General features: G+C 41.0%; 1 pseudogene; it reads right to left on the bottom strand.

Annotated features, from left to right (window-relative positions):
* Window positions 1-23,120: 23,120 nt before the first annotated feature.
* LOC147850909 (uncharacterized) lies at window positions 23,121-26,925 on the bottom strand (annotated as a pseudogene).
* Window positions 26,926-27,757: the final 832 nt, after the last annotated feature.

Genomic DNA, 27,757 nt, shown 5'->3' on the forward strand with positions numbered 1-27,757 from the left:
TTACCGTTCCGGTCCGGGGTCCGCTTCGAATCGGTACCATCGGTCTCCTTATCTTTTCAGAAATGCCGACAGTTCTTTTGGAAGTGTCCCGGCTTGCCGCAATAGAAGCAAGTAGGCCTCCCCCTTGACTTTGACCGTGTCCCCGACTTCTCCCGGTTCTGAGGACTACGATTTCTTTGTCTTCCGTGTTCCGATTCGGTAAGGAGCACTTTGGAGTCGGAGCTCGTATCTTTATCTTTCCGACGCGCCTCCTCATCTAGCAAGCTCGACTTTACTCTTGCTAGGGATAACCGCTTTCCTTCCAGCCCAGCGTTGCCCAAAGTGACAACCAACGTCTCCCAGCTATCCGGGAGGGAACCGAGCAGGAGTAGCGCAAGTACCTCATCAGCGAGAGGTACTTCCAATGAAGTTGCCTGGTGGATCAGCCCCTGTAAGGCATTCATGTGCTCCGCCATGCTGGAGCCATCTTGGTACCGGAGTCTTACTAGCTTCCGGAATACCGACACCTGGTTAACAGCATTTTCGTTCTGAAACATTATGTCGAACTTCTCCCAGAGCTCATGAGCCTTGCTCTCTTCATTGAAGTTGTTGTAGAGGCTCATGTCGATGAAGCACTGTACGTACGCCGTTGTCTTCATGTGCATCACCTCCCATATTGCGGCGTCGATTTTGTTCGGTCTCTTGTCCCCGAACTGAACCGGCAGCCAGAGGTCTTTAACCACGAGCATATCCCTCATCTTCGACTTCCACACTGAATAGTTGGAGCCGGTGAGCTTGAACATGCCGCCAAACGATTCGTCCATTTTCTGTGTTGATTTCGCTCTGATACCACTTGATGGGAACTGATCGTTCCTTATGCGTAACGTTCGCCACAACCGAGATTCTTTTCATACACAGAAAACAAGAAATGAAGTGCGACACAAAGGAGAGGAAGATACATAGGAGGTTAACGTGGAAAATCCCAAACAAGGGAAAAAAAAAAACCACGGCAGCCCACAGGCTGCAAACTGTCACTATGTATGAATGTACAAAAGAGTGAGTTCACGGAGGCAACGACCTCGGACTCACGATCTTCGCCATAGGCAGCGGTTACAACAGAGGCAACGACCTCTTTCTCTCTCTCTCTCTCTCTCTCTCTCTCTCTGTACAGTTACGCACACTAATCTCGTGTAATATAGAAAAATGACAACCACAAACAATATTAGTTTGCCCTAAGTCATATTTATACTAATATAACTTTTCGCCTATTTACAAATATAGCCACGATGGGCTCTCAGAAACATATTTACGAATATGTCTCTTCCTCTGGTTCATACCGGGTCTGCACCATCCGGCTCTCTGTAGCCGGGTACTCCGCATCCGGTTCGTACCGGGCCTGCACCATCCGGCTCTCCGTAGCCTGGTACTCCTCATCCAGTTCATACCGGGCCTGCATCATCCAGCTCTCCGTAGCCGGGTACTCCTCATCCGGTTCATACCGGGTCTGCATCATCCGGCTCTCCGTAGCCAGGTACTCCTCATCCTGTTCATACCGGGTCTCAATCATCCGGCTCTCCGTAGCCAGGTCCACCTCATACGGTTTCCCATCGGCACTGTTCTTGCCCTTTCCTATCCGGAGGGACCTGTCTCCCAACAGCAACCTCCATCGCCATCCAGAATTTTTGCATGCAATTGTTAATCTAGCAAAAGTCATGTGAGCACAAATTTAAGATTAAAAGTCAAGCAAATGTAAAAGCATATGAGTGCAAAATTCATGTGAACCTTGTTTTATCCGACTTGATCACTCTTAGCTCAACATGAGAGCCAATTGCATCATCTGTCATAGTTTGTCGAAGCTCCTTCAAAGAGTCAAATTGCCTTCCCTCCACCAAAGCCATTCTATGAGAGACATCAAACATCAAAATGAGAGCGAGATAGAGAGAAGAAGAAGAAGAAGAAAGCATTGGATCTATACAAAACGATGAGAAACGTTGATGTTTCTTCTTCACATCCAAATGAACATACTTTGGCACATCTTACGAGCTTGTGGATTGGTTAACTAAACACTTGTAATTCACTTCGTATCAATTGGCGCAGGAACACAAGGACCGGGAAATGATCCAATGCGCACTGTTAGGCGAAACTGAGCCTAAGGATGAGCAAGAGCTGTAGAGAATCGGCTGACAACAGGATCTCAAGAATAAAGGGGTGGCTATTCAAATGCCTCCTATGCATATAGCTTTGGTCATAGCAGATAAAGGGAAAGACTCTAACATGTATCGATGTGTACGGTTTCCCTGTTCCGCAAAAAATATGGTTTTGTAGTTAGGTGAAACATCTATCGTATAATGTGTGAAGCGTGAGCCTCCACATTTGTCCCTTGTCAAGACACATTGGCATTGCAAAAAGGCCTCATTTATAGAGGAATCTAGTGATGCATCATGAAGCAAGTGTCTCACATCCCATCTACCAAACCATTTTTCTTTATCTTGCATCCAACCGGAACACAAAATTTTGCTTTTATGCGTATTTTGGATCTTTTTGCTTGCTTCCCATGCAAATCTAGGAAGTCGATGTGAGGGACTTTTTTGAGCCTTAAGCATGTATTCAACAACCCTTTCCATGGCCATGATCTCAATGGGAAGCGAGTCAGTCTCAAGGAGGAGGAGGAGGGTGTAGGGCGTTTGTTTCTTAACTTGTAGAAACTTTGTAAGAAAATATCTATGGACCTTTTCAAACTCTTTCCACGTAGATTTTGGGATGCTATGGTCCCATACTTCCACCCCATAGAGAAGGACCGATGTCACCAAAGTGTCGAAAAGATATTTCTTGAGGACCCAACACTTAATATCTCCAAGATTGCATGTGTTGTCAAATGCATAGTATGCTCGCTTACCCGCCTCTAAGCGGTGTGTAGCACATTCATTCCATCTATCATTTGCAAGAACTTCAAGGCCAAGATATTTGAAGCTGTTCACATATTCAAGTGGCTCACTATTGTACATAATGCATGGTTTATCTCTTCTTTTTTTTCACAAGCATAATCTTTGTTTTAGAGCTATTGACAATTAATTTACGATGCATGCAAAAAATTTCCAATGACTTCATAAGATTTTGTGCATTTCCTAAAGTATTTGCAAAAAACACTACATCATCTGCATATAGCAAAAGCATAATCACAACATTCCTAATGACAACTTCTTCAACACATTATTCCTATGCAAACTTGGTAACCATTTCTTCCAATTCATCAATGCATAGACCAAATAGTGTTGGTAAGAGTGGGCATCCTTGCTTAACACCAATAGTGCTATTGAAAAAATTTGAAAGTCTGTATCTCATACACACACAACATATAACCTTCTCATAAATTCGAGAAATTGCAAGCATATATTCACTTGGCACCTCAAGGTCTTCCATTCGGCTCGAAAGATGCTCACGAGGTACCATATCAAAAGCTTTCTTGAAGTCTACAAAGCAACAATATAAACCTTTACATCTAAGGTGACTTTCCTCTATTAATACTCAAAGGGTGAAAAGGTGATCAATGGTATTATGGTGTTTTCGAAAGCCAACTTGTCCATAAGCTCTCTTACCATGTTTTTTAGCAAATACACTTATCTTTGATTCATTATACATCCAAATAGTTTTGCCATTAATGAGGCAACCATCATGGTACGATAGTTGTTTACATTGTTTACATCTACACCTTTATGTAAAGGTTTGATCCAATTTGTAGTCCAATTATACGGCATACCATGTTGCAATGCATCATTAAACATATCACTTATCCATACATATGTTTCCTTTCACGTCCATTTGAGCATTTTAGGCTTTATACATTGAAGATCACTTGCCTTACGAGAGGCCAATTTCCTAAGTCCTATGCATAAAAGAAAGGAGACATATGTGAAAGAGAACCATAACAAATCATGTTTCCAGCAAGAGATAATTCATATAAATTCTTACAATGCATACACTAGTCATGAAGAGTTAAGTCACCATAACTCTCAACATGTTTACCCTTTAGATTTCCCCACAATTTATCACATGCATGTGCTTTCTCTTGCGTTTGGATAAATTGTTGAGTAACTTCCCATATTGTTCTCTTTCTTTGAATAAGCCATTTATACTCATGCAAATGCTTTTGGTAATTTTCTTTATCCTTAACTATATCCAAAACCATAAGGCACTTTCGAGCTTCACGACATTTTTTATTAAACCATTTTTTCCTAAATTTCTTGGTGCATTTCCCCTTATCAAAACTACCACGCATGTACCATAACAGGATCCCAATTCCCATTGGGTTGGGGGCAACGATTGCATATAATGGAAGCCCGAATTGGTTTGTTTTAAATGTCAAGTGGATTGCCCAAGAGTTGTTTAGGATCAACCGCTCACACATTTCCAATATCCATTGTTTAGTCCATTGTTTAGGGTCCACCGCTCACACATATCAAATAGGTCATCGTTGCAACAACTTATGACATTGGGGTGTGCTGGCAAATGGTACACATCTTCGTCTTCATCATCTTCTTCAGAGAAAGCCCCTTCTTTCAACCTCACAATGCATTATTTGGCCTTAATTGATTGATCATGAGTTGCAACATGATTTGAGAATGCTTATAAATGTAACAATATTAAGGAAGATACCATTAGATTGCATCTTTTCAAAGCATTCAACTGCTTCTTCAGATTTTCCATATGTAACTTCTCACCCATTCTTCTCAACATAGAGCTACAATTCTAAAGCTTAGATCTTCTTTGACCCATTTGATTCATCTCCTCTTCTTTCTTTTTTAAGGCCTCAATGCATCTAAGAAGAGAATTTCTGACCACATTGAAGACGAGAATCTCCCAATTTCACAACTCGATCAAATATATTCCTTGCCTCTTTTAAGCTTTCACAAGTCGAATACAGGTTGACTAGTGCATTTCCAATGATAACATCTGACTCCAGACCATTTTTGAGAATTTGATCATAAATCAGTTGTCCTTCTAAAGCTCCGATCATTGTGCATGACTTTAGAACAGATGAGAATATAAAGCTACTAGGTTTTACGTGCTTCTTTTGCATTTTCTCAAATACCAATAATGCCAAGAGTCCATAGCCATTCTGGCCATATCCAACAATGAGAGAACCCCACAAGACAACATCTTTCTTGGGTGAGATGTCAAATAATTTCTGAGCCTCTTGAATAGCTCCATGATTCGAATACATATCGACAACAGAGCTTCCTACAATAGCATCAGAATTCATCCCACTTCTAATGACTTGATCATAGAGTATTAAACCCTGCATTGTATCCCCAATAGTGCTACATGCCTTGAGAACACTTGCAAGGATGGCATTGTTGGGCTTGATAGTGCCCTTTTGAATCTCTTGGAAGTGCTTAAGGGTAGAATGACCTTGATTATGTCGAGTGTATGAACAAATCAAGGCATTCCATATAGCCACAACTTGAACTGGTAAGCTATCAAATACCTTCTGAGCTTCATTTAAGCTACCAAAATTCCCATACATGTCAATCAAAGCACTAGAAACAATCGGATCTGATATATGCCCCATTCTAATGATCTGATTATGTATATATTTCCCATGAACAATGGATTGAATGCTACCACACGCTTTTAAAGCACAGGCAAATATAACTTTATCTGGAACAATATTAGACATGACCATTTCATTATAGAGTTGAAGTACAACATTGCCATAGCCATGTTGGGCATATCCAGAAATCAATGCACCCCATGAAATAATGTTCCGGTTTTGCAATATGTCGAATGTTCTTTGTGCCTCCTCAAGGCTCCCACACTTGGCATACATATCAATGACTGCACTTCCAATCAACATAGCTGATTCAAATCCACTCTCGATTAACTCACCATGAATCAACCTTCCTTGCCTTATTGAAGCCTCATTGCTACATGCTTTCAATGTGGTTAGAAATGTGACTTTGTCCAGTTTCTCATCTTGTTCATGTAACGTCTTGTCCACAATTTTATATGGTTGCAGAATCTCCCAAAGTAGCACATCACAATCTTATGCTACCTCAATGTAGGCTTGCTAATTGCTAATGTAAACATGATGTGGAGCATATAAGGCCTATCGATCGGCATCATGAACAACAATTCAGTAGGTTTGCATCAGATTCGCCAAGGATGGTTCATCATGATCTCTCCATTAATCCAAAGGATGACGGGGATATGAGTAGTGGAGAACTATAGTGGCTAGTAATTATTCGACAATTCATAAGAATTGTAGGATAGAGTTTCTAGGTTTTCCAAATCCTATTCATGTGAATGCTTAGCACAAGAGTTTCATGTACTAGATAATCATGGATAAAATACAAAACATTTTCCAATCCCTTGATTGCAGAATAATTCCGTACACTTACTAGCCAAGCATTCCTTGGATCACAACTTCTATATCATCTAATAATTCAAAAGAATCCTAAGTAACGATAGTAGGCTTTACAATCTTTGAATATGAATGTATACCATAGTACTACAGAGATAAAAAAATGCAGAAGAATAATATGCACATACTACTAATATCGGATGAATTTCTTCCATGTTTTTTGTCACATGAAAACATAGTGTTAGCACAAGCTACTACTAATCTCGTAGAGTTGTCCCCCTTTCTTCTATAGTTAATCATTTCCTCAGACAAATTTTCTCCATTTCATTTGCACACACAACATTAAGGAGTCAAAGCACAAAAATTTCGTACAATAACTCAAATGTTTATTTTCATTTTCTTTTGTCAAACAACAATCATGAAGAGTGAAACAACAAAGATTCTGCATTTATATCTAATTTTAGACGAATTTCTTCCTTTTTCCCATACAATAACATTCATCACGAAAGAACAATAGTTTCCACATAGTTACTACTATATTTCTCTCATATAAGAACAACGACTACTAGCATCAGACATACATAAGGATAAGTAGCAAAAGCACAAAGAACATTGTACAATAGCTACTAATCTTAGATGAATTTATTCTCAGTTTCACTCATACAAAACAAAAGTATTTACTGCCAATCCCAAATGAATTTTTTTCGAATTTTTTTCTTATAACAAATCATCGTAATGATTCTTACTACTAATTTCACATAAACCTCTTCCATTCCTTTCCCGTACGAAACTAGTTACAATGAAATCCTTACCTGTCCATCTCTTACTTATACACAAGAACATCAAACACGTGTAATTCCAAATTTTACCAATCCAATACAAAAAGTGTAATTCCAAAAATATCCACAAAATCAAATATATCTATCGAGTGAACAAAATATCTAATAATGCACAATCATCACTAAATTGGGGCCCTACAACTGCGAGCATTGTGTCCTTTCCCACGGCACCTTCCACAACGATGTTCTTTCTTCTTTGTGCCTTCTTCTATTCTGCGTATACGTTTGGTTTTTGGACGTCCCGGAGGTCTTCGTGTGGCTGGTGGTAACATGCCTGGAACAAAATTATCATGCGTAACAACAACAGGAAATATTGGCTCCTTGTAAGTATCGCAATATGATTGCAACAAATATGCCTTGTGTGCAAAAGATTGAACTCTTTCTTTTCGAAACAAAATAGCGGCCGCTGCATGTGCACAAGGTAACCGCATATCCTGCCATTGTCCACAAGTACATATCTTCTTATCCACATAAACAATCCTAACATGTTTCGGAGTATGGATCTCAAAAACATCATTAGTGGATGGCAAAATACGATATAGTCTTCCACGTTGTATGGATTCTCTAATGAATTTCTCTGCATATCCAACCAATGCATTACGTGTTATCTCTCCATTAACCAATCCAGTACGTGCTTTAGAAGTTTCTCCATTAATCCTCCTTTCATAAAACCATGACTTTATCTTCTGGCGTATCAATTCCATCATCCCTAGAATAGGCATAGCTCTAGCCTCTAACAACCATGCATTTAGGGACTCGGCAATGTTAGATGTCAAGTGTCCAAACCTTTTCCCTCAAAACTTACATGTAGCCCAATGTGAGGGGTCGACGATGCTCCTTAGCCATTCAGCTGCATTACTATTTAAAGTGCGAATTTCTCCAATGATAACATCAAAGTCTTGAGTATTAGTTGCATCTGCAGCTTTCCACAACATCCCCAATATTTGAGTGCTTTTAAAAGCTTTTCTAAAATTGTCTGATAGATGGCGCATGCAATATCCATGTGATGAATCATCGCCAAACACCAACATGACACCATCCACTAAACCCTTTTGTCTATCTGAAATAAACGTTAGTGGATCTGTGTGTCGAAGAACATCCTTCAAACTTTGAAGAAACCAACACCAATCATCATCATTCTCTACTATTACTACACCAAATGCAATCGGAAACAAAGCACCTTGTGCATCGATGGTAGTAGCCGTGAGAAGGATTCCTAGGTATTTTCCTTTCAAATGAGTTCCATCTAGACCAATTATTGGTCTACAATGCATGAAACCATTTATGCTTGCATTGTAAGCAATGAATATGCGAAGAAAGCGGCCTTCAATTGTTGCTTGAACATGTGCCACATTACCAGGATTAGCTTCTAAAATGGTTTGGCAATAATTTCGAACATTTTGATATGCAAATACATGTTCCCCATGGATTTGAGCATGTGCACTTTCTTTTGCTTTCCACCCTACCCTGTAAGAGATAGTGACGCCTTTTTCACGACGCACATCACCAATTAGTTCCTTTGGTGTGTATGTAGGATGATCTTTAAACTTCTCCAATGTTGTTTCAGCCAATCATTTTGAGCTTACTTCTTTGTTCCCTAATTGTTGAGTGCCACCACATTTATGTTCTTCCCTATTCGTCTTGATTTGGCATTTTGGACCTCCTTCAATACAAGATGCCTGCAACCTCCACCGCCATCCAGAATTTTTGCATGCAATTGTTAATCTAGCAAAAGTCATGTGAGCACAAATTTAAGATTAAAAGTCATGGCACCGGTGAGGATGGACAGCACGTACTTGCAGCGCGGCCACAGGATGCGTACCGCGCCCTTCCAAGCACCGCCGGAGCCGAGAGCACGTTTCGAGGTCAAGCTGCGGCACTTGCTGGCGATCAAGTCCGCGAGCACGGGATTCGGTTTACGGAGGAGGATGTGGTCTTCCATAGCCGCCCGGAGGGTCGGGTCGGTGATCTTCTCGTTGAGCTCACCGGTGCGGATATCGTGGCAAAGGCTGCGCCACTCGGTCTCGAGTGTCCGGAGGGCTTCCACGAGTGTGAACGCGAAGGGGGCGCTGAGGACTTGGACCTCGTGCGCGTGGAAGAGGCCACACAGGAGGTGGCAGTACATGGATTGCCGGCAGTCGGGTGCGAGGATCACGTCTTGGGGACTACACGATTGGAAACCGCTCTTTTGCTGCCTCATCCGGAATGCATCGGCACGGATCATGTGAGTGGTCGCAGTCCCGGCCTTCAAGCCGCCTTTGGTTGTCGAGAATTTCCCGCAGAAGAGGAATTCCAGGATCCGGGATCCTCCGTCCACCGGATAAATCCTGCAGATCACATCACAGATCACACCATTAATATCTGATGAATTTTATTAGGCATTTTGAAATAGTTTTGAAACAGCAGTGAGTGAGTGAGTGAGTAGTTAATCAGGTACCGGTGCAGGTACTAAAGATTGGTTTTTAAACTTAATTTAACAAAAAAAAGTAATGATTGGAACAGGAGCTCACCCTTCTCGAAATGCTGCAGCAATGCTGGCTACCTCCAGAGTTCCTTCCTTGAGTCCTTCGTGATACAGAAGATACTTGGCTCTGGTATCAGTCGTGCCAGAGCTCAGACACAGGCCTTGGACAGGGGCTGCCGTGAGGAGGCCCCCTGGTGGCGATCCTTGGTTCCCATGCTCCGCGATCCTTTCAATGAATGGCATGATATCGGGGTGAGTAATGAGAGGAACGGTCTTCTTGAATCCATCAATGTAATCGGTGGCGCCGCCGCCTACTACTTCAGATGCTGAGCCGATCGATGATGATGATAATGCTTCGATCCCTTGGAATTGTTGCAGATATTCGCAGCACGCATTGTCTCGGATGATGGAGCGGAGCAAATCCGATTGAATCTCGGCTGCGTTCCTCGTGATATCTTCGAATCGATCGAGGACGGGCTGGAATCGATTGGTCTTATGGAATGGCGAGACGGGATCCGAATGAGAATTGGGAGAGAAAGAAGAAGAAGAAGAAAGTGGGCGGCCCGGCATGGTGATGAAGGCGATTTGGGAATTTCGATCGTCGATTGCGATTCAAAAGTGATGAGGAAGGCGATCAGGAGATCAAATGAGGTTACAATGAGAGGCCGATTTGGGGCTTGATTGAGTGAGTGAGTGAGTTGAGTGATGAGCATTAGCCACTCTGATTTGATCTGATCTGCTGCTACTGTATTTATAGGCGGGCGGAACTCCTTTCCTTTTCCTTTTCCTTTTCCTTTCCCGCGTTGTCACCATCACTTCTTACTTCTTACTTTCTTTTCTGCGTTGTGCTGCAGTGTTTGGGGGGAACTAACCGTCAACGCCCTTCTTTCCTCCTCAAAAGCGTTTGTGTTGGCCAGTTCCACCTTCCTTTCTTTCTTCATCAAAAACCCACTCTCTCTCTCTCTCTCTCTCTTTGTCGCCTCTACATTCTTTTTCCCCCTTTATATACATATCAATATGTATTTGTATCATGTATGTATAGTGAGTGCTAAAGCTACATATATCAATATGTCTTATACATTATGATATATGTACATACATATGTATTATTAGCTTTGTACTTGCCACCCTCTCGCCAACAAGCAAGGTGTGCGCGCGAACTCAATCCTTAGCTACACTTGTCCCTCTAACTTTATCTTCAAATAATTAGGCCTGCGTAATGTCAAAGAATTGATAATAGAATTTAGAGGCAATCAACCTTTGACTAGACTTCACTTAAACCTATTGTGGATTCCATGCTCCTTCTATGCCACCTAGATGAGCATAGACTCACACTATGAAGTAATGTAAAACGTTTCTACTAAGAAATCATAATGTATGGATTTGAATGCAGTCTCCATTGAAGGCATAGCTAGTTGTCGAAAAACTAAAAATGGCTTAAAAGCGACTCGCATGTACATAGTCTCACATTGTGCATGGACCTTAATCTTGCTCCTACATCTTTGGTTACTGTTAAGAATCTCTCACTAATCAATAAACCAAATAAAAGTAAAAGAAAGGTGAATATATATATTGGATAGAAGAACCCAATCCTACCAATCATCGTTGGGCTATGACCAAGACATAACCAACCTACCGTCGACGTTCCATATCGACTAATATTAGGATGACGAGTACCTTGGAAGAGGTAACACAATCGTCATGAAGAACGCCTAGCTCATACCACTAGTGTCTCAAGATTTCAGCCTTCCAATGTAATGTGTTTTATGAGGATAGTTAGATCTCACATTTATTCTTCTTCTTAGGCCCCTTGAATAGACGTGCTTTTCTAAAAGACTCTCATTCATTGTTTGTCAAGATCATGATAATCCAGACACCTATCATTCTCTTTATCTAATAATATTAGTCCCTTTCTAACATTTGTGAATATAGCCTTCACTTATGTTTTGTAAATATTAGTACCTACTCTTAACTACATAATAGTTAGCAACTAATCATCATTTAAAATTTGTGATTTTGATGGAAATATCTTAATTTCATATTTTTCGTATAATCCATCATTTTCAATCCGTTGGAGTCTTGCATTTGTTTTACTAATATATATACTCGCATGCTACCTCAAGCAAGTGAAGTATGATTAATTTTAGGAGTACTACTAGTCGCATGCTACCTCAAGCAAGTGAAGTATGACTAATATTAGGAGTCCTCATGGTTGTAATGTCCCGACTGTCGATTGCCAATTGGAATTGGTCATATCCGGAGTAGAGATCGCCAATGGAGTAGATGGACCGGCCCGCAAACGCTTCGGCAAATTCGTCCACGCTCGGACCGATTCCGGCATTTCGAATTGTCACCTTGTTGACGGGTTGAAGATCTTGGATGAATCGCAATGATCCATTCTTCTTCGGCACCGTGAACCACCTATTGGAATAAGGAGCATTCGACGGTTCTAGAATTCCCATACTCACCTTCTCCTTTAAGAGCTCGATCAGCTTCGGAAGGTGTGCTCTCGGAACCGGTATCGGTTTCAAGTTCCAAGGCACATGAGGCACCGTGAAGATCACCATTGGCTCTATAACCTTTGGGTCGGCGCATCCGATTTCTCGTGGGAAGAATGCGAAAGCCTTCCCATGTCTCTCAAGCATATCGCGAAACATTCGCTCCTCTTCAGGGAGAAGGAAATCCTCCTTTCCAACTCGTAGCTTCCCCTTCGTCTCTTTGGTGAAGTCATGACCTATCTTCTTCGGATCTCTTAAGCTTGGATCGTTAGCGACTTCCTTCATCTTTTGCCAACTATCTTCCGGTAGCGGAACCGCAACTGGCTTGATCTTCTTATCCACTGTTTTATATTTCGTGTTGATGTCAGCTTCATTCATCGAGATGCCACGACGGTATTCATCGATGATAGCGTACATGTTGACGAAGTTAACCGAAATCACACGTTGGTTGTGAAGATAGCTCAAGTCCACGACGTCCTCGATTTCGCCGATGGTGTCGTTAAATGAGGCTTCTTCCATAATATGAGTCACGAACTCTCCTTCTTCTATTATGTTCTCTTCTTTCAGCATCTTCTCGAATTCTTGTATCCGGCTCTTGTGCTTCTTGTCGGGTAGTACTAGTTTACATGCGCCACTAGGTGTGACACATGTTGCTTCTCCTTGCAATCCACGCGCTCTTCTTTCTTGTGGGGTCTTGTGATTGCTCGGACTATTTGTGCCCCATGCTTCAATAGTCCGCTCTAAAAATCCGAGGATTCGCCTCCGAGACTATCTCGATTCCTTTCATGATTGGCTCGCACTGTTAGGAATTGGACCGATCTTTGGTTGTCAAGACTCTTTATTCGTGCGAAGGCTGCTCCATTATCGAACACTTTGGTCTCCATCCGAGATGATGTGATATAAGGTTGCCCTAGGATGACAAGATGCGATGTCGATTCTTGTACGAAGAAGTGTTGATCCATCTCCACATCCCCGATCGTGACTTTGACATTGGGACAAGCTCCGTACAAGTCCTCCGTAGACTTTGTTGCCGCGCGAATCTTCCATCTGTGGTTTGTATTAATTGGCCATCTTCCCTTTTTGTAGAAGTCAGTTGACATGAGGTTGATCTCCGAGCCGTGGTCGATCAAGGCTACGACGGTCTCTTTCTTCTCCCCGATCTTCACCGGCGTCTCCGTTGTCGCTCGTGCCCAATGAGGTCGAGTGTAGTGGCTGTCCACCATATCTTCATCGATTTCGTCTCTTGCCATCGTTATGGCATTCGTTTTTGCTTTCTGCGGCTTCTCTTCTTCCTCGTCCGATTGTTGTCTCTTTCTCTTTACAAGGTCCACGATCGTGTCATGGAACTCCTTCTTCGTAATGCCAAGCAATTCCCTCAAGGACAAAGTTACATGGCTATCAAGAACTCGTTCTTCGAGAATCTTCTTTAGGTCCGTCGTCTGCTCTATGTCCGACCTTAGCTTATAGGTAGGTATGGTCCTTGTCCTCCGAGCGGGGTCTTCGACACCAACCTTCACGGGCCGAACCGTTTCTTCAACTCGTATGCTTGGCTCCCCTTTTCGGCTTGATTCTCGTTCCTCCGTTTGTAAAGGTCGACTCGTCTCCACATCGTCCTTCTTTTTCGCGTTCCTTGTTTCATGTCTTTTTGATGGCCCTTGCTCTTCTATTCTCTTTCTCTTTTCTTCAACGAACACCTCGTGGTTGTCGCACATCACCACTGCGAGTATGGTGTTGTCGTCCATCAGATCCGACCACCCGGTTATGCATTGCACGTTTCGGTCCGCAAGCTCTACCTCGTTCGATGTGACTTTTCCCTTCTTCTCATATTCGAGAATGGAAGTCCAAAACTTTGCTCCCGCTCTAGCAGCTTCAGTCTTGTCTTTCCCGACTCTTATTCCGGCCGACGCAGCATAGTGCATCGCATCCACATGAGTCGCATCGGCATCCTCCATAGATTTCTTCATTCCTCCTCTTCCGAAATTCACCCATAGGGGTCTTCTAGTCTCGCTTGAGCAGATCATGTTGTCCTCTATGTATACGATATTTTGTCGAATCGCCTCTCGAAGGCTCGCACAATCCCTTCTCATGTGGTCCATGCTATCGCACCACACGCATCTAAAGGGTTCTTTTCCTTTAGGGCCCCGACGATTCATGTTGGCTAGCGTGACCTTCTCGAACTTCTTCGCTAGCTCTTCAATGATGTCGTCATCAATCTTCTTTTCTTCCACGTTACTTTGTCTCGGCGGCTCAGCTACTTTCGGCGGTCTTGCTTTCTCCGTGGTAGTCGGTCCCGTCAAGTCGGTGTCATCAACCCATTGGCGACGCTTGTCGAGCCTATTGCATGCCCGCTTCACCTCGATCCAGTCTGCTACGAGCCCATTTGCTTGGGTATCATCTTCGAGAAGAGTCCCCAACTCCCGTCTATCCTTTATGTCCACGGCCTTCAAGAAGTACAAAGTCTTGTCCTCTTCAAGCAATACTTGGTCCGTATTGGGGAGACGACTAAACATTTGGTCGAATTCGTCGTACAGCCTCGAGACGCTCATCTTCTTATTCATCTTCTCTATCCACTTCATCAGGGCATGTCAAGTCATCCTCGTTGAGTCTTCAGTCACAAACTCCGCTAGTATCGTCTTCTCGAATTCGGACCATGTTGTCTTTCCTTCTTGAAGCTCGATGACGCGTCTTTGGATGTTGTTGGCGACAACTCTCTTGAAGCTTGCGATTTGACGTGCCTCGGACACGTCCCTTTGATTCATCTCCCTCTTATATGCATCAAGGAACTTCGTAATGTTCCTTCCATCGAATTGGCCCTCGAGCTCTATGACACGATCGACAGCCTTCTCCACGCTCGCGTCGTTGTCCCGAGATCTCATCATTTGCTCGACGATTAGCATCATCCTTTCGAGCTCTCCTGCTTGGTTGCTTGAGGACGCCATCTCCAAGTATTAATCTCAACTTGATCCTTCCTACCGCCTCTTTCACGTCGGGTTCACCACTTTATTATGTCGTGAAGATCTGTCACTACGCGCGGATCGTGAGGCGGAACCGCCGGGGTTCTGGACCAGAAGGATTTAGAGTCGATACAAGCTTTGGCGAGAAAGCACTTAAGATAGATTGGGAAAGAGAGAAGATGAGATTACACAATTGATTTGATAACGAATTTCTTGTTCTTAATTTTCATAAAAAAAACCGTGTTTTTCTCCTCCCCCTTCCCTCTTTTATAGATGCTCTCATGCATATGATGCATGTGAGGGTACAAGACATGCATAAATTGCATGTTTGTCATTTGGCGCTTAAGTATTACATGTGGTGCATGCTAACCATGTCACTCATTTTAGTTCTCATGGATGAGAATTTACATGGAAAAGTACAATGATAGAAATATAATTTCAACTAAATATCATGGCTTAATTGTAAGCCATTTGACTCCTAACTTGGAGGTGCAAGGTTCGAATCTATACTTGCCCTCTTTGTATATGTAAATATGTATATATTTTTATATATTTTTATATATGCCGACGCCGACGCCGGATGCCGACGCCGACGTCGGATACCGGTGCCGCATGCTGCCGCCAGATTGCCGTCAGATGCCGTCGGATCATCGCCTCCATCGCCGGTCCAGTTTTGGTTGGCCAATACCCTTTTCGAGTAGCTAGCCACCTCCACTCTAAGTTCAAGTTACCTTGAACTCTCTATGCTCCACATATAGACACAAAGATAATATCTTTTGCTCCACCTTATATATGATGAGAGCCGTATTTGTCGTGCCTATGTGGGATATCACAATTTTCTCTTTTCTTTTCACAAACTTTATACCCTCATATCTTGACATTTAGTTGTCTATTTCTCGTGTAATAAAGTGCATTCGAAACCTCCATCATTTTGTACTTAGATATTAAAAATGTTATCTTCACAATTACTTTATTACGTGATTCATACTCGATTTTGTACGTTTTATGGGATTTTCACACCATTGCCGAAAATCTTCACGACAACGTGTGCATTTTATGTGTTTAAGGTCAAGTTAGTCTAGGATTATTGTATTGTTTATACCTCTCCCCCATATGTACATGTCCCCATTTAACTGGTATTCCTTTGTATATGAAGAATGTGTAAAATTTTGCCTAGAACCTAGGCTAACATATGATGACCTCATACCTAACATATGGGAACTAGTGAAGAATGGTATTAATCCCTTCATGAAGCTAGGAAAGCTAATGATAATCTTAATTAAGATGTAATTAATAAAACACATGATCCTAGCCTCTTTCATAGAAAATGTGGCCGATCTAGCATAAGACTCCAATCTAACATTGGTAATGAACACATAAACATGAGCCTTTCTTGAATGATCAATGATGTGATAATCTAACAACCTAATCAAACGTTTTCATTCGATCAAAGATTCTCACCAAGGTGATGATAAAATGAGGTAGTTTGCATATTTATATCTTGAGTCAAAGACCCCTTGATCACCACTTACATGCTTACGTGTGGCAAACCATGCTAGGTTGTCTGAGACTATAGGGTAGTTATCCTTCTTGATTTATATATTTATTTATGATAGACTATTCCCATTTGGACCTAAAGCTATGTCCGTAACAAATAATTATTGAATTCATGCCATGAACTTTGAACCCAAGCTTGAACTTGCCCACAACTAAAAATTGTTTGGTTACCATGTCTTAGATATTAAACAATGAATGTCATGGTTTTCCAACAAAAGTTTAAGAAATAGCAAAATTAATTACATTAAGTCAATGTTCTCCTTATAATATTCCTGGTGCATGTGGGACACAATGACCTCATTATTGACCCCATGTTCTTATATTGAAGGTTCCACTAAATAAGCTTTCTTCTTTGAGAATAAAAAATACTTTTTTCTTTGTGCAAGTACAATCCTAGACACGTCAATGTTAAAGGTTTTTAATTTCTATAAACATTTGAAGTGCTTTAAGAATTACATGAAAAGAAGGATATCATCATTTGGAGTAGGTAATGTACTATCAATATGTTAAAATGCGTGTGTTTGTATATTAAAAATCTTATAGAAACATTTATGTTAAAATGTGTGTGTATACTTTGGAAATATTCTATAAACATTTGATGTACTTGAACAATAGAAGAAACATATATTATCATCAACAATCATGCATGATGTACCATAGATATGCTCTAGGAAAACACTCGAAAAGTAGGGAATCAACTTTATTGGACCCATTAATCCACTTTCCAATCACAAGTTACAAGTTACGACCATAGATTGACATTTACGTGATATTCGTGGTATATGCCATGCGTGATATTCGCGAATACAAAATGTCCCCAAGAATATTATAAAACCATTAGTTTTTCAAAATAAATTTACATAATAAAAAATATTTAATTCACTAAAAAATTAATTAATATACTAATAATTAATTAATTAATTATGCTCACTAATAATTAATTAATTCACTATTAGAATGGTATTCCTTATAAACCAGTATGCTATTCCGTGAAGTATCCTCAACAAATTAGGAGGAATTAATTCACTAACAATTAAATAATTAGGGTTTCTACAAAACCTTGAGTTTGTAGGCTGAGAAGAGGAAATATGGTTGCAATTAGGGTTTTGACTAAAATTTCGGGTTTTCAATTGAAACCCTAATTTTCAGACCGAGAACAAGATACAAGGGAGGTGAGGATGTAGGAGTCATGTAGGATGGAGGGGGACGCGTGGATGAGGCATCACGCACACGATGCAGGGGGAGGCGAGGATGTAGTGTAAAAAAAATGCTTTTGTTTTAAAAAAAAAAACAAAAAAACGAATACTTTTAGAAGCATTCGTATGCGTATTTGTACTATGCATTTGTGGGTCCTTCCCCATGAATGCGAATATGTCAATCTATGATCACAAACAAATACCACTACATCAAATGGGTGAACGCAAAAAATGTGCTTTATGTAAGGGCACCCTCTTTCGCCACAGGCAGCGGTTACAACAGAGGCAACGACCTCTTTCTCTCTCTCTCTCTCTCTCTGTACAGTTACACACACTCTCTATTCTTGCACCAACAAGAATGACAACAACAACAACAACAACAGTAATAAGAGTTACTAAAAGTTTGCCCTAAGTCATATTTATACTAATATGACTTTTCGGCTATTTACAAATGTAGCCGCGATGGACTATCTAAAAACATATTTACTAATATGTCTCTTCATCCGGTTCTCTGTAACCGGGTAGTCCTCATCCGGTCTTCCCCGGGTCTGCATCATCCGGCTCTCCGTAGCCGATTACTCCTCATCCAGTTCATACCGGGTCTACACCATCCGGCCCTTTGTAGCCGGGTACTCCTCATCCGGTCTTCACCGGGTCTGCATCATCCGGCTCTCCGTAGCCGGGTACTCCTCATCCGGTCTCCCTTCCCATCCGGAGTTTGTTCATCGGCACTGTTCTTCTCCCTTCCCATCCGGAGGGACCTGTCTCCCAACAAACTCCCCCTTCACTCCGGCATGGGGTGTCTTACTAGTCTGATTCTCTTCCGACATGCATCCAGCTTGTTGGGTATCAGCACTTTGGTCAGCATATCTGACCCGTTCTCGGCCGTGTGGATCTTCATCAACGCGAACTCCTGGTCATCTACTCTTTCCCGGATCCAGTGATATCTTCGCTGGATATGCTTCGTCCGAGAATGGTAGGCCGCATTCTTAGCAAGGTGGATGGCACTTTGATTGTCGCAATAGAGTCGGTATTCCTCTTACCGGATACCGAGCTCTCGGATGAAGTCCTTCATCCATAATATTTCCTTGCCGGCTTCCACTGCCGCCATGTACTCCGCCTCTGTGGTTGACAATGCAACCATCTTCTGCAGCCTCGACTACCACAAAACGGCTCCCCCTGCATATGTCATTACATACTCGGAAGTAGACCGGCTGGTATCCACATCAACCGACATGTCTGAATCGGTGAAACCGTCAAGTTGAGGTATTCCGGAGCCGAATCGGAGACACATATTTGAAGTGCCCTTCAAATATCGGAGTATCCATTTGACCGCGTTCCAGTGCTCCTTGCCGGGATTGCTCATAAACCGGCTCACCACTCCGACTGCGTATCCTATGTCCGGTCCGGTACAAACCATTGCGTACATCAAGCTCCCGACGGCAGAGGCATATGGAATCTTCATCATATCCGCCTTCTCTGCTTTCGTCTTCGGGCTTTGCTTACCGGATAGCTTGCAGTTTGCCTGAAGTGTCGATCCGACCGGTTTTGCTTTTGACATGTTGAATCGGTGAAGCACCTTTGTCACGTACTTCTCCTGTGACAGCCATAATTGCTTCTTTGACCGGTCCTGAATGATATGCATCCCAGCATCTGTCTTGCCGGACCCAAGTCTTTCATTGAGAAGGTCCGGTTGAGAGCCTTCTTCAGCATCCGTATTTTTACTTGGTCACGTCCAACGATCAACATGTCATCCACGTACAGAAGGAGTAACAGGAAGTCGCCTCCTTCGAACTTCTTCACAAACACGCAGTGATCGGCCTGCGTCTTGTGGTACCCTTGAGCGGTCATGAAGGAGTCGAACTTCCGGTACCATTGACGGGGAGCCTGCTTCAGTCCGTACAGGCTCTTCTTCAACCGGCATACCAGGTGCTCCTTCCCTTTCTCCACGAATCCTTCTGGTTGCTGCATGTAGATCTCCTCTTCAAGGTCGCCGTGAAGGAATGCCGTCTTCACGTCCAACTGCTCTACCTCGAGGTCCATGCTTGCTGCTATACAACAATCGGCAACAAGAATAATATTGACATGACCACAAGAAGTGTGACAAGAAAACCAGGCAACAACTGACAACTGAGGAAGCAAGGGCTCAACAACAACCACCCACTAATCAAGAACGAATCCCTACTACGCAATAAGAATGAAGTAGAACACAAGAGGAAAATACGACATCCTCACCACCCCATTCTAAAGAAAAGAGTTGGTTAGCTTCGCAACAAGCCGACAGAGAACAACAAAACTAGGAAACAAGCCGACCGACAAAAAAGAATTGTTTTGGAAAGAAGCAGTCGACCGGCCAAGAGCAACAAGGAGAAGGAACAACAACTAATGTCGAATCAATCGACTATGTTGAGAGGGGCACTATGGATAAAGGCAAAGCATTGGAAATATCCCCAAATGAAGTATTAGCTATACCCGACATACCACCACCAAGTCATGAAATAACGACCATATTATGATTTGGCACATCTTACGAGCTTGTGGATTGGTTAACTAAACACTTGCAGTTCACTTCGTATCAATTGGCGCAGGAACACAAGGACCGGGAAATGATCCAATGCGCACTATTAGGCGAAACGGAGCCTAAGGACGAGCAAGAGCTATAGAGAATCGGCTGACAACAGGATCTCAGGAATAAAGGGGCGGCTATTCCAATGCCTCCTATGCATATAGCTTTGGTCATAGCAGATAAAGGGACAGACTCTAACATGTATTGATGTGTAGGGTTTCCCTGTTCCGCACAAAATATGGTTTTGTAGTTAGGTGAAACATCTATCGTATAATGTGTGAAGCGTGAGCCTCCACATTTGTCCCTTGTCAAGACACATTGGCATTGCAAAAACGCCTCATTTATAGAGGAATCTAGTGATGCATCATGAAGCAAGTGTCTCACATCCCATCTACCAAACCATTTTTCTTTATCTTGCATCCAATCGGAACACAAAATTTTGCTTTTATGCGTCTTTTGGATCTTTTTGCTTGCTTCCCATGCAAATCTAGGAAGTCGATGTGAGGGACTTTTTTGAGCCTTAAGCATGTATTCAACAACCCTTTCCATGGCCATGATCTCAATGGGAAGCGAGCCAGTCTCAAGGAGGAGGGTGTAGGGCGTTTGTTTCTTAACTTGTAGAAACTTTGTAAGAAAATGTCTATGGACCTTTTCAAACTCTTTCCACGTAGATTTTGGGATGCTATGGCCCCATACTTCCACCCCATAGAGAAGGACCGATGTCACCAAAGTGTCGAAAAGATATTTCTTGAGGACCCAACACTTAATAGCTCCAAGATTGCATGTGTTGTCAAATGCATACATAGTATGCTCGCTTACCCGCCTCTAAGCGGTGTGTAGCACATTCATTTATCATTTGCAAGAACTTCAAGGCCAAGATATTTGAAGCTTTTCACATATTCAAGTGGCTCACTATTGTACATAATGCATGGTTTATCTTTTTTTATTTTTCACAAGCATAATCTTTGTTTTAGAGCTATTGACACATAGTTTACGATGCACGGAAAATTTTTCCAATGACTTCATAAGCTTTTGTGCATTTCCTAAAGTATTTGCAAAAAACACTACATCATCTGCATATAGCAAAAGCGTAATCACAACATCCCTAATGACAACTTCTTCAACACATTCTTCCTGTGCAAACTTGGTAACCATTTCTTCCAATTCATCAATGCATAGACCAAATAGTGTTGGTAAGAGTGGGCATCCTTGCTTAACACCAATAGTGCTATTAAAAAAATTTGAAAGTCTATATCTCATACACACACAACATATAACCTTCTGATAAATTCGAGAAATTACAAGCATATATTCACTTGGCACCTCAAGTTCTTCCATTCGCCTCCAAAGATGCTCACGAGGTACCATATCAAAAGCTTTCTTGATGTCTACAAAGCAACAATATAAACCTTTACATCTAAGGTGACTTTCCTCTATTAATACTCAAAGGGTGAAAAGGTGATCAATGGTATTATGGTGTTTTCGAAAGCCAACTTGTCCATAAGCTCTCTTACCATGTTTTTTAGCAAATACACTTATCTTTGATTCATTATACATCCAAATAGTTTTGCCATTAATGAGGCAACCATCATGGTACGATAGTTGTTTACATTGTTTACATCTCCACCTTTATGTAAAGGTTTGATCCAATTTGTAGTCCAATTATACGGCATACCATGTTGCAATGCATCATTAAACATATCACTTATCCATACATATGTTTCCTTTCACGTCCATTTGAGCATTTTAGCCTTTATACATTGAAGATCACTTGCCTTTCGAGAGGCCAATTTCTTAAGTCCTATGCATAAAAGAAAGGAGACATATGTGAAAGAGAACCATAACAAATCATCTTTCCGGCAAGAGATAATTCATATAAATTCATACAATGCATAGACAAGTCCTGAAGAGTTAAGTCACCATAACTCTCAACATGTTTCCCCTTTAGATTTCCCCAAAATTTGTCACATGCATGTGCTTTCTCTTGCGTTTGGATAAATTGTTGAGTAACTTCCCATATTCTTCTCTTTCTCTGAATAAGCCATTTATACTCATGCAAATGCTTTTGGTAATTTTCTTTATCCTTAACTATATCCTAAATCATAAGGCACTTTCGAGCTTCACGACATTTTTTATCAAACCATTTTTTCCTAAATTTCTTGGTGCATTTCCCCTTATCAAAACTACAACGCATGTACCATAGGAAACGATTGCATATAATGGAAGCCCGAATTGGTTTGTTATAAATGTCAAGTCGATTGCCCAAGAGTTGTTTAGGGTCAACCGCTCACACATTTCCAATATCCATTGTTTAGTCCATTGTTTAGGGTCCACCGCTCACACACATCAAATAGGTCATCGTTGCAACAACTTATGACATTGGGGTGTGCTGGCAAATGGTACACATCTTCGTCTTCATCATCTTCTTCAGAGAAAGCACCTTCTTTCAACCTCACAATGCATTATTTGGCTTTCATTGATTAATCCTGAGTTGCAACATGCTTTGAGAATGCTTATAAATGTAACAATATTAAGGAAGATACCATTAGATTGCATCTTTTCAAAGCATTCAACTGCTTCTTCAGATTTTCCATATGTAACTTCTCACCCATTCTTCTCAACATAGAGCTACAATTCTCAAGCTTAGATCTTCTTTGACACATTTGATTCATCTCCTCTTCTTTCCTTTTTAAGGCCTCAATGCATCTAAGAAGAGAATTTCTGACCGCATTGAAGACGAGAATATCCCAATTTCACAACTCTATCAAATATATTCCTTGCCTTTTCTAAGCTTTCACAAGTCGAATACAGGTTGACTAGTGCATTTCCAATTGTAACATTTGAGTCCAGACCATTTTTGAGAATTTGATCATAAATGAGTTGTCCTTCTAAAGCTTCGATCATTGTGCATGATTTTAGAACAGATGAGAATATAAAGCTACTAGGTTTTACGTGCTTCTTTTGCATTTTCTCAAATACCAATAATGCCAAGAGTCCATAGCCATTCTGGCCATATCCAACAATGAGAGAACCCCACAAGACAACATCTTTCTTGGGTGAGATGTCAAATAATTTCTGAGCCTCTTGAATAGCTCCATGATTCGAATATAGTTACTCAAATGTTTATTTTCATTTTCTTTTGTCAAACAACAATCATGAAGAGTGAAACAACAAAGATTCTGCATTTATATCTAATTTTAGGCGAATTTCTTCCTTTTTCCCATACAATAACATTCTGCACAAAAGAACAATAGTTTCCACATAGTTACTACTATATTTCTCTCATATAAGAATGACGACTACTAGCATTAGACATACATAAGGATAAGTAGCAAAAGCACAAAGAACATTGTACAATAGCTACTAATGTTAGATGAATTTATTCTCAGTTTCACTCATACAAAACAAAAGTATTTACTGCCAATCTCAAATGAATTTATTTCCAATTTTATTCTTATAACAAATCATCGTAATGATTCTTACTACTAATTTCACATAAACCTCTTCCATTCCTTTCCCATACGAAACTAGTTACAATGAAATACTTACCTGTCCATCTCTTACTTATACACAAGAACATCAAATATGTGTAATTCCAAATTTTACCAATCCAATACAAAAAGTGTAATTCCAAAAATATCCACAAAATCAAATATATCTATCGACTCAACAAAATATCTAATAATGCACAATCATGACTAAATTGGGGCCCTACAACTGCGAGCATTGGGTCCTTTCCTACGACACCTTCAACAACGATGTTCTTTCTTCTTTGTGCCTTCTTCTATTGTGCGTATACGTTTGGTTTTTAGACGTCCCGGAGGTCTTTGTGTGGCTGGTGGTAACATGCCTGGAACAAAATTATCATGCGTAACAACAACAGGAAATATTGGCTTCTTGTAAGTATCAAAATATGATTGCAACAAATATGCCTTGTGTGCAAAAGATTGAACTCTTTCTTTTCGAAACAAAATAGCGGCCGCTGCATGTGCACAAGGTAATCCCATCTCCTGCCATTGTCCACAAGTACATATCTTCTTATCCACCTAAACAATCCTAACATGTTTCGGAGTATGGATCTCAAAAACATCATTAGTGGATGGCAAAATACGATATAGTCTTCCATCTTGTATGGATTCTATAATAAATTTCTCTGCATATCCAACCAATGCATTATGTGTTATCTCTCCATTAACCAATCCAGTACGTTGTCGTGAAGATTTTCGGCAATAGTGTGAAAATCCTATAAAACGTACGAAATCGAGTATGAATCACGTAGTACAATAACTGTGAAGATAACATTTTAAATAGATTTAATATCTAAGTACAAAATGATGGAGGTTTCGAATGCACTTTATTACACGAGAAACGAACAACTAAATGTCAAGATATAAGGGTATAAAGTTTGTGAAAAGAAAAGAGAAAATTGTGAGATATCCCACATAGGCACGACAAATACGGCTCTCATCATATATAAGGTGGAGCAAAAGATATTATCTTTGTGTCTATGTGTGGAGCATAGAGAGTTCAAGGTAACTTGAACTAAGAGTGGAGGTGGCTAGCTACTCGTAAAGGGTTTTGGCCAACCCAAACCGGACCGGCGATGGAGTCGGTGATCCGACGGCAATCCGACGTCGGTGATCCGACGACATCCGACCGCAATCCGGAGTCGGTATCCGGCGGCGGCACCGGTATCCGGCGACTAGATAAAATAAATATATAAATATATATACATATTTACATATACAAGAAGGGCAAGTATGGATTCGAACATTGCACCTCTAGGTTAGGAGTCAAATGGCTTACCATTAAGCCATGGTATTTAGTTGAAATCATATTTCTATCATTGTACTTTTACATGTAAATTCTCATACATGAGAGCTAAAATGAGTGAGATGGTTAGCATGCAGCACATGTAATACTTAAGCGCCAAATGGCAAACATACAATTTATGCATGTCTTGTACCCTCACATGCATCATATGCATGAGAGCATCTATAAAAGAGGGAAGGGTGAGGAGAAAAAACACGGTTTTTTTTTATGAAAATTAAGAAGAAGAAATTCATTATCAAATCAATCGTGTAATCTCATCTTCTCTCTTTCCCAATCTATCTTAAGTGCTTTCTCGCCAAAGCTTGTATCGACTCTAAATCCTTTTGGTCCAGAACCCCGGCGGTTCCGCCTCACGATCCGCGCGTAGTGACGGATCTTCACGACAACGTGCTTTAGAAGTTTCTCCATTAACCCTCCTTTCATAAAACCATGACATTATCTTCTTGCGTATCAATTCCATCATCCCTAGAATAGGCATAGCTCTAGCCTCTAACAACCATGCATTTAGGGACTCGGCAATGTTAGATGTCAAGTGTCCAAACCTTTTCCCTCAAAACTTACATGTAGCCCAATGTGAGGGGTCGGCGATGCTCATTAGCCATTCAGTTGCATTACTATTTAAAGTACGAATTTCTCCAATGATAACATCAAAGTCTTGAGTATTAGTTGCATCTACAGCTTTCCACAACATCCCCAATAGTTGAGTGCTTTTAAAAGCTTTTCTAAAATTGTCTCATAAATGGCGCATGCAATATCCATGTGATGAATCATTGCCAAACACCAACATGACACCATCCACTAAACCCTTTTGTCTATCTGAAATAAACGTTAGTGGATCTGTGTGTCAAAGAACATCCTTCAAACTTTGAAGAAACCAACACCAATCATCATCATTCTCTACTATTACTACACCAAATGCAATCGGAACAAAGCACCTTGTGCATCGATGGTAGTAGCCGTGAGAAGGATTCCTAGGTATTTTCCTTTCAAATGAGTTCCATCTAGACCAATTATTGGTTTACAATGCATGAAACCATTTATGCTTGCATTGTAAGCAATGAATATGCGAAGAAAGCGGCCTTCAATTGTTTCTTGAAAATGTGCCACACTACCAGGATTAGCTTCTAAAATGTTTTGGCAATAATTTCGAAGATTTTGATATGCAAATACATGTTCCCCATGGATTTGAGCATGTGCACTTTCTTTTGCTTTCCACGCTACCCTGTAAGAGATAGTGACGCCTTTTTCACGACGCACATCACCAATTAGTTCCTTTGGTGTGTATGTAGGATGATCTTTAAACTTCTCCAATGTTGTTTCAGCCAATCATTTTGAGCTTACTTCTTTGTTCCCTAAGTGTTGAGTGCCACCACATTTATGTTCTTCCCTATTCTTCTTGATTTGGCATTTTGGAATTCCGTCAATACAAGATGCATGCAACCTCCATCGCCATCCAGAATTTTTGCATGCAATTGTTAATCTAGCAAAAGTCATGTGAGCACAAATTTAAGATTAAAAGTCAAGCGAATGTAAAAGCATATGAGTGCAAAATTCATGTGAACCTTGTTTTATCCGACTTGATCACTCTTAGCTCAACATGAGAGCCAATTGCATCATCTGTCACAGTTTGTCGAAGCTCCTTCAAAGAGTCAAATTGCCTTCCCTCCACCAAAGCCATTCTATGAGAGACATCAAACATCGAAATGAGAGCGAGATAGAGAGAAGAAGAAGAAGAAGAAAGCATTGGATCTATACAAAACGATGAGAAACGTTGATGTTTCTTCTTCACATCCAAATGAACATACTTTTGTTGCTTTACTCAAGGCTTGTATAAGGTTAAGAGACATGAGAACAAGTTTTCATGCACATGTAGAATGTGATTCGAGAGGTTTCCTACATAGTGATATCTCATTGGCTACCACTTTGGTTGATACATATGCAAAATGTGGCTCAATCGAGAGAGCTAGACAAGTTTTCGATAAATTACATGTTAGAGATACAATCTTTGAGTGCCACCACATTTATGTTCTTCCCTATTCTTCTGGATTTGGCATTTTGTACCTCCTTCAATACAAGATGCATGCAACTGATGGGAACTGATCGTTCCTTATGCGCAACGCTCGGCCACAACCGAGATTCTTTTCATACACAGAAAACGAGAAATGAAGCGCTACACAAAGGAGAGGAAGATACACAGGAGGTTAACGTGGAAAATCCCAAACTAGGGAAAAAAAAAAAACCACGGCAGCCCACAGGCTGCAAACTGTCACTATGTATGAATGTACAAAAAAGTGAGTTCACGGAGGCAACGACCTCGGACTCACGATCTTCGCCACAGGCAACGGTTACAACAGAGGCAACGACCTCTTTCTTTCTCTCTCTCTCTCTCTCTGTACAGTTACGCACACTAATCTCGTGTAATACAAAAAAATGACAACCACAAACAATATTAGTTTGCCCTAAGTCATATTTATACTAATATGACTTTTCGGCTATTTACAAATATAGCC

The sequence above is a fragment of the Azolla caroliniana genome, unplaced genomic scaffold, assembly GCF_043228905.1.
Source record: "Azolla caroliniana isolate FFs.n. ecotype wild unplaced genomic scaffold, voAzoCaro1.0.p SCAF_20, whole genome shotgun sequence".
Lineage (NCBI taxonomy): Eukaryota > Viridiplantae > Streptophyta > Polypodiopsida > Salviniales > Salviniaceae > Azolla > Azolla caroliniana.